Source organism: Ischnura elegans, chromosome 7, assembly GCF_921293095.1.
Source record: "Ischnura elegans chromosome 7, ioIscEleg1.1, whole genome shotgun sequence".
Classification (NCBI taxonomy): Eukaryota; Metazoa; Arthropoda; class Insecta; order Odonata; family Coenagrionidae; genus Ischnura; species Ischnura elegans.
Genome location: NC_060252.1, coordinates 102,320,417 through 102,328,947, shown reverse-complemented (window position 1 = coordinate 102,328,947; position 8,531 = coordinate 102,320,417).

Genomic DNA, 8,531 nt, shown 5'->3' with positions numbered 1-8,531 from the left:
AAATCTTGCTGTTGTTAAAAATGTTGCTGTTGTTGAACATATTGCTCTTGTTGAAATAGTTGCTGTTGATGAAAATGTTGCTTCGATGAAAATGTCGCTGTTGATGTAAATTTTGCTGTAAATGAAAATGATGCAGTTGTTGAAATTGTTGCTGTTGATGAAAATGTTGCTGTTGATAAAAATGTTGCTGTTGATGAAAATGTTCCTGTTGTTGAAAATGTTGCTGTTGTTGAAAATGTTGCTTTTGTTGAAAATGTTGCTGATGTTGAAAATATATCTGTTGTTGAAAATTTTGCTTTTGTTGAAAATGTTTCTGTTGTTAAAAATATTGCTATTGTTGAAAATGTTGCTGTTGTTCAATATTTTGCTGTTGTTTAAATAGTTACTGTTTATGAAAGTTTTGCTGTTGATGAAAAATTGGCTGTTTATGAAAATGTTGCTGTTGTTGAAAATGTTGCTGTTGTAGAAAATGTTGCTGTTGTTGTAGTTGTTGAAAATGTTGCTGTTGTTGTTGTTGTTGAAAAAGTTGCTGTTGTTGTATTTGTTGATAATGTTGCTATTGCTGTTGTTAAAAATGTTGCTGTTGTTCAAAATGTTGCTGTTGTTTAAATAGTTACTGTTGATAAAAGTTTTTCTGTTGATGAAAAATTGGCTGTTTAGGAAAATGTTGCTGTTGTTGAAAATGTTGTTGTAGTTGTTGTTGAAGATGATGATGTTGCTATTATTGAAAATGTTGCTGTTGTTGAAAATGTTGCTGTTGTTGAAAATTTTGCTGTTATTGAAAATTTTGCTATTGTTGAAAATGTTGCTGTTGTTGAAAATGTTGCTTTTGTTGAAAATGTTGCTGTTGAGGAAATAGTTGCTGTTGATGAAAATGTGTCTGTTGATGAAAATTTTGCAGTACATGAGACTGTTGCTAATGATGAAAACGTTGCTGTTGATGAGAATTTATCTGTTGATAAAAATGTTGCTGTTTATGAATTTGTTGCTGTTGTTGAAATTGTTGCTGTTGTTGAAAATGTTGCAGTTGTTGAATATTTTACTTTTGTTGAAAATGTTGCTGTTGATGAAAATGTTGCTGTTGATGAAAATGACGCTGTTGATGAAAATCTTGATGTTGTTGAAAATGTTGCTGTTGTTGAACATATTGCTCTTGTTGAAATAGTTGCTGTTGATGAAAATGTTGCTTCGATGAAAATGTCGCTGTTGATGAAAATTTTGCTGTAAATGAAAATGATGCAGTTGTTGAAATTGTTGCTGTTAATGAAAATGTTGCTGTTGATAAAAATGTTGCTGTTGATGAAAATGTTGCTTTTGTTGAAAATGTTGCTGATGTTGAAAATATATCTGTTGTTGAAAATTTTGCTTTTGTTGAAAATGTTTCTGTTGTTAAAAATATTGCTATTGTTGAAAATGTTGCTGTTGTTCAAAATTTTGCTGTTGTTTAAATAGTTACTGTTTATGAAAGTTTTGCTGTTGATGAAAAATTGGCTGTTTATGAAAATGTTTCTGTTGTTGAAAATGTTGCTGTTTTTGAAAATGTTGCTGTTGTTGTTGTTGAAAATGATGCTGTTGCTGTTATTGAAAATGTTGCTCTTGTTGAAAATGTCGCTGTTGTTGAAAATTTTGCTGTTATTGAAAATTTTGCTGTTGTGAAAATGTTGCTTTTGTTGAAAATGTTGCTATTGATAAAATAGTTGCTGTTGATGAAAATGTGTCTGTTGATGAAAATGTTGCTGTTGATGAAAATGTTGCTGTGGCTTAAAATGGTGCTGTTGTTGAAAAAGATGCTGTTGTTGAAAATGTTGCTGTCGATGAGAATGTTGCTAATGATGATAATGTTGCTGTTGATGAAAATGTTGCTGTTTTTAAAAATATTGCTGTTAATGAAAATGTTGCTGTTGTTGAAATTTGCTATTGTTGAAAATGTTTCAGTTGTTGAAAATTTTACTTTTGTTGAAAATGTTGCTGTTGATAAAAATGTTGTTGTTGAAAATGTTGCTGTTCATGATAATGTTGCTGTTGATGAAAATGTTGCTGTTGATGAAAATGTCTGTTGATGAAATTGTTGCTGTTGATGAAAATGTTGCTGTTGGTGAAAATGTTGCTGTTGATTAAAATGTTGCTGTTGTTGAAATTGTTGCTGGTGATGAAAATGTTTTTGTAGATGAAAATGTTGCTGTTGATGAAAATGGAACTGTTGATGAAAATGTTTCCGTGTTTGAAAATGTTGTTGTTGTTGAAAATGTTGCTGTGGTTGGAAATGTAGCTGATGTGTAATATGTTGCTGTTGTTGAAAATGTTGCTGTTGTCGAAAATGTTACTGTTGTTAAATATATGGCTGTTTTTGAAAATGTTGCTTTTGCAGAAAATATTGTTGTTGAAAATGTTGCTGTTGTTGAAATTGTTTCGGCTGTTGTTAAAAATGTTGCTGTTGATGATAATGTTGCTGTTGATGAAAATGTTGCTGTTTTTTAAAATGCTAAAGTTGATAAAAAAGTTGCTGTTGATGAAAATGTTGCTGTTGATGAAAATATCGTTGTTGAGGAAAATGTTGCTGTTTTTGAAAATGTTGCTGTTGATGAAAATGTTTCTGTTGTTGAAAATGTTGCTGTAGGAAAAAATGTTGTTGTTGTGTTAAATTTTGCTGCTGTCGAAAATGTTGCTGCTGTTGAAAATGTTGCTGTTGTTGTTGCTGAAATTGTTGTTGTTGTTGTTGTTGTTGAAAATGTTGCTGTTGTGTTTTTTGAAAAGGTTGCTGTTGTTGTTGTCGAAAATATTGCTGTTATTGTTGTCGGAAATGTTCTTGTTGTTGTTGTTGCTGAATATTTTGCTGTTATTGTCGTTGTTGAAAATGTTGCTTTTGTATTTGTTGTTGAAAATTTTGCTGTTGTTGTTGTTTTTCAAAATGTTGCTGTTTTATATGTTGTTGATATTGTTGCTGTTGATGAAAATGTTGCTGTTGCTATTGTTGAAAATGTTGCTGTGTTTGAAAATGTTGCTTATGTTGAAAATGTTGCTGTTGTTGAAAATATATCTGTTGTTGAAAATTTTGCTATTTTTGAAAATGTTGATGTTGTTGAAAATTTTGCTGTTGTTGAAAATGTTGCTGTTTTGTAAAATTCTGCTGTGTTCAAAAAGGTTTCTGATGTGTTAATGTTGCTGTTGTTTAAATGTTGATGATGTTGAAAATGTTGCTGTTGTTGAAAATGTTGCTGTTGTTGAAAATATTGCTGTTGTTGAAAATGTTGTTGTTGTTGTTGTTGTTTTATTATTATTATTATTATTCTATGGGCGGTTTTTTTAAAAGGTTTTAAAAGTTTTCCATCGTCACCTTGTTTTATTTCTCAATAAAATCATCATTTTCAGTCATTATTCTTTTTTTGCATATCTTCTCCGCCTTTGCACTCTCTGAAGGGGAGGGCCGCGCACAGGGGAGGTCCGCCGAAGGGGCTGGTTACCGCAACCTTGGACCCCATCCCTCCGCGCATGTGGCCTCCCCTTCCGAGTGGTTAATGCCTCCGTGTGGTTCCGCCCTTGTTACTTCATTCTTTCTTCTCTATGGCGTCATCTTCACTTTTAAAATTGTGTCCCCTGACTCCGTTTCTTCCACTTCAGAAAGAACACCGCTCTGACACCACAAGTCAATAAAAGATTTTGTGTCGCCCTTGCATTTATGATATATATACTCCCTCCTGATTCTTCTTTCGATTCCTTTTTTTAAGTACTCGGCGTATGTTATTTGAGCCGACCTTTCACCTTTTTCTGTTGCTGTAAAACAATGATATATGCTTGCCTTTGTTTCGGCTATAATGAAGTTTGCCAGTAAATCTCGCTTAGTATAGCCGCCCCTTTCAGGAGGTCTCCCCCTGTGTAATTCCAGTGCGCTCCTCACCCTGCGGCCCGTGACTCCTTTTATCCACTCCTTTGCTGTCCGCCATACCTCTCCGGCCTGTCTGCAGTCGTAGAGGATGTGCCAGGCCGTGGCCTGGCTTCCAGGGCATGCTCTGCACACTGAGTTTTCTCGCAATCCCGACCGCGACAGGAAAACGGCGTCTGCCAGGCGATCATGTGCCAGTCTCCAAGACACCTCCCCCTCCCTCCCCAGGACTGGCGCCGTCCAGAAGGCTTTCCAGCACGTAGACTCTCCCCATATGCCGTCCTTATAGGGCCACTTCTCTTTGTTTTTTTTGGCAACGATTTCTCGGTAAATATCGCTTTTGTGTATGGGAAACGTTCGCGTTCGCTTCGATAGCTCGCTCCGGAAACCGAAGGGGAGAGATTCCTCCGTCGGGGGCCAAGATGTGGGGAGAGGTCCTCCGTTTTCCCCGGACCTCACGTCCATTGTGTCGAGGGCGCTTTTCAATGAGGAGTAGAAACCGTTCCTCTTAGGCCTGGTCTCGAGGAAGTAGGAAACGAAAATTTTCCACGGTTGAACTTCACCTGTGACGTACCGTTGAAAGAAATTTATCCTCATAGCGGTAATTTTTGCCTGCACGTCAGTCAGCCCCAGTCCTCCGCACCCGAGCGGGGCCGTCAGCACGGCTCCGGCAACCCAGTGTTTTCGGCCCCTACCCCACACAAAATCCGTGAGGGCGGCTTGCACCCGCCGGATGCATTGAGGGCTAATGCATTGGGTCTGTAGGCGGTACCAGATGGTCGGGGCCACGAACTGATTTACGACCCTTGTCCTTCCTCTCACGGAAAGGGCCCCTGAAGCCGCTTCCCACCTCCTCAATCCGTTTTGAATTTTTACCTCCAGGTCTTCCTCTAGTCCTTCTCTCTCTTTGATGGTGTCATTTTTAAAAAACACTCCGAGGAATCGGGCACCTTCGGTGGAGATCGCGAAGGGTCCGAGCCTATCCGTGCGCCCGCGCCAGGACCCGACGTACATCCCTTCAGTCTTGTTCTCGTTTAGTTCTGCTCCCGAGAGGGCGGCGTACGAATCGAATGATTTTATCACATTTCTTACAGCGTCGTTCTCCGAAATGAATAAAGTTACGTCATCTGCGTATGCTGATAGCGTAATATGTGCTTCTTGAGTGGGGAGTGGAAAACCTGTAATTTTAGTTTTAAGGATGTGGAGTAGTGGCTCTAGGGCCAGTGCGTACAGCTGGCCGGAGAGCGGACATCCTTGTCTTATGCCTCGCTTAAAGGGGATTGGAGGAGTCAGACTATTGCCAACCCTAACGAGGCATGATGCGTCCTCGTAAATTGTACTTAAAGTTTTTATGAAATTTTCGCCAAAATTCATGCGTCTCAATACATTGAATAAAAAATCATGGCGAACTTTGTCGAAAGCGCCCTTTTGGTCCAGACTTAATATGGCCAGTGGAGAATTAGTTTCATTCGCATATGCGATAATGTCACGAATTAGGGACAGGTTATCTAAGATGGTTCTGCCTGTGACGCCGCACCCTTGCTCGGGGGATACCACCTCTCGCATTGCCGACGACAGTCTCATGGAAAGGGCCTTCGCAATTATTTTGTAATCGGTGGTGGTGATCGAGATTGGTCTCCAGTTCTTCAAATTTGTTCTGTCTCCTTTTTTATGAATTAAATTCAGAACGGCCCATCTGCTGGAGATAGGGAGCATGCCTCTCTCTAGGCTCGCGTCGACCATTGACGCGAAGGGCTTCGCGAGGAGAGTCCAAAAGGTCTTATAGAATTCGGACGTTAGGCCATCGATTCCTGGTGCTTTCTTTCGGTTCAAGCTGTAGAGTGCAGTGCGGAGATCCTCTGGGGTCAGGGGCGCCTCCATCCGCGCTTTACTCTCCGCCGTCAATTCCGGCTGCCGCCGCGAAAGAATAATAAAATCGTCCTCCTGCAGCTCTGAGTCTGTCTGTACGGGGGCTTGAAAGACTTTTTCATAATAGTCTTTTACGTACTTCACAAGATGCTGCTGTTCGGAGAGGATAGTGCCGTCGTCTGTTTCCAATGACGTCAGGGGGGGTCGATGCATCCGTGTCACCGATCTTGAGAGAGCAGTCCCCAACGGATTCTCCGAAGACGCTATCTCTTCCCATCCCTCGATCGCCGTCGCTCTCTCGCCTACCTCCTTGTACGTGCGCCTTATTTCTTCCCTCGCCTTCATCGCCTCCTCTCCTCGAGTCGTCGCCTCCGTCGCCTCGAGCGATCTCATGTGGGATATGTTTCTGTCTTTACTAAGGCGTACATAAATCCTGGTGGCGGCTCTAATCTCAGATTTTAAAGTTTCCCACGCGACGACGGGGTCCCCGCTCTCGTGGGTAGACGTCACTTCCTCGATAATTGTCGACATGAATTCGACAAATTCTTCGTTAGCAAGTAAGTAGTTGTAGAATTTCCAGTACGGGGGAGGTGGTTTTATAACATCCTGGATGGTGAAGTCTATGGATAGAGCCATGTGGTCCGAGAACGAGGCTCGCCTTTCGATGGAGGATATTTTCTGTATGTTGTCTGTGTATATCCTGTCCAGGCGGGATGCAATATTGGGGTCGGCCGCAGAGTGGTACGTATACCCTTCCCTCCTTCCGTGCCTTTCCCTCCATACGTCTGATAGAGAGTGCTTCCTAATGAGTGCGGCGAGACGCCTCGCCTTCGTAGGTTCCCTCTCTATCCTCGATGAGCGGTCGTGACGAGGCGACAGCGTGCAATTATAATCACCAGCCAGTATGGTGAGATCTGGATGATAGTCTTCCGCCCTCCCTTGCTCGAGTGCGTCGTCCATCTTCCGTATCACTTCACCAGCTATGTCCTTGTCGTTAGGTATGTAGCTGTTAATAACGCGTAAGGTGGAGCCTGAGCTAAATTCGAAACGATGCTCTGTAGCATGCCCCGGATAGATGGTGTTTTCCTTCGTTATGTTGGGGGCGAGGTTCTTTTTTATTGCGATGCCAGTTCCCGCGGCTACTCTGTGGGTGGGGTTGAGGCTGAAAGAATAGCCGAGGCTGCGGAGGCAGGGTTGGAGATGGTCCGCGTTTGTTTCCTGCATAAGTAGGATATCTGGTTCCCACCGCTGGATGAAAAATTTGAGCTGTTGACTTTTTACGTTGCTGGCTACAGAACGCACGTTTAGGGTGGTCAGGTTGATGGTCTTCCCTCTGACGGACGTCATTGATTATGCGGTGGTTTGTTAGTTAGGGCCTTAAAAAACCTGTGGATCCTCATATCTAACGCAACATCTTTAACCGCTTTCTTCTCGACAAGCTCTCTCAACGTTTCGACGAGGGCATGCGTGTCTGAAAAAAAATTCTTAGCCATGTCCGTAATGTTCTTCTTTCCTTTCGTTTCTTTCAGGAATAAAATGAGTTTTGGACTATCTAAAAATCCTTCTTGTGGATGGTTGTTGAGGTAATCTTCTATCTCTTTGTATCCCCGTTCATCGGATGGGGTGGGGATTAATCGTTTTCTTTGGGGAGACGTTCTTTCCTCCGCCCTGACGTGTTTCCTTTTTGTTTGGCCTTGCACTTGAGAGAGGCTAGTTGGTGCGTGCGGGTTGTTTGTTTGATGACCTTCCGTTGCTGCTTCGGTGGCGTGGGAATCAAGATTATGGTCTGTGGCAACCAATTCGTCCGAGGAGGGGTTTTTTGCGGCGTGTTGCGTGGGTAAAGGTAGCGGGGTGGAGTGAGAAGTCTTGGTCTCGGGGGGCGTGTCGCTGCCGTCATTTTTTTCATGATTGGCAACGTCCGCTTCCTCGGTGGGGTGAGGAGGGAGAGGAATTGGGGTGATAATATTTTTTTCCGGCGCTATGATTTGGTGATCTGCACCTCCGGGGGTGGGGGTCTTAAGTGATGCGGCCGGCGCGTCATTATTATGTTGTTTTTTGCCGTCGTTTATGCGAGGGTTAAAATTCGCCCTGCTTTCCCTTGCCTGGTCGAGATTGGCCTTGCAGGCGGAGGCAAAATGTCCGTCTTCGTTGCATCTAAAGCACCGAGGGTCATTAAAGTTGAAGAAAATTCGGTGCTTGGCGGGGCCGAAATCCAAGAGCAGCGACTCGGGTACAATCACACCTTCCCGACGTACGATGAAGACCTGCTTCCTCCACGACTCGACGTGGCTTAGATCATCTCTTTTTATTCCCACGCCCAGGGTGGTGACGGGGCTCACGACTCTTCCTATTTGGGAGATAATTTCCAACAAATCGGGAATCGGGAATTCTGGGGGCACGTTTGAGACGACTAGCCGCTCCACTTGCTGAACCATGCGGTTCGCAATTAAAAAATTATTCATTATGGTGAGACCTCCTTTATTCATCATGAAGTCGTTTAAAATGTCTTCATTCTTCAAATAGAAACAAACGCGATCCCCTGGAAGTTTTGTGGCGTGCGTTATCTGTCTCCCGCCCACCTCTTCGGCCATCGCCTCGATGTATTGGGCTATGGGAACGCCTGGGAGGCCGTTGAAAATAATTCCCGTCTTCCTTGTGGGGCCCGATTTCAATGGTATTATTTTTTTCGTTACGAATTTAAAAGGTTGGGGTGGGTTATCGCCGTTGCTTTGGGCTTGTCGATTTTCCTTCCCTCCCGTCACCCGCGCGTAGCTGACTAACG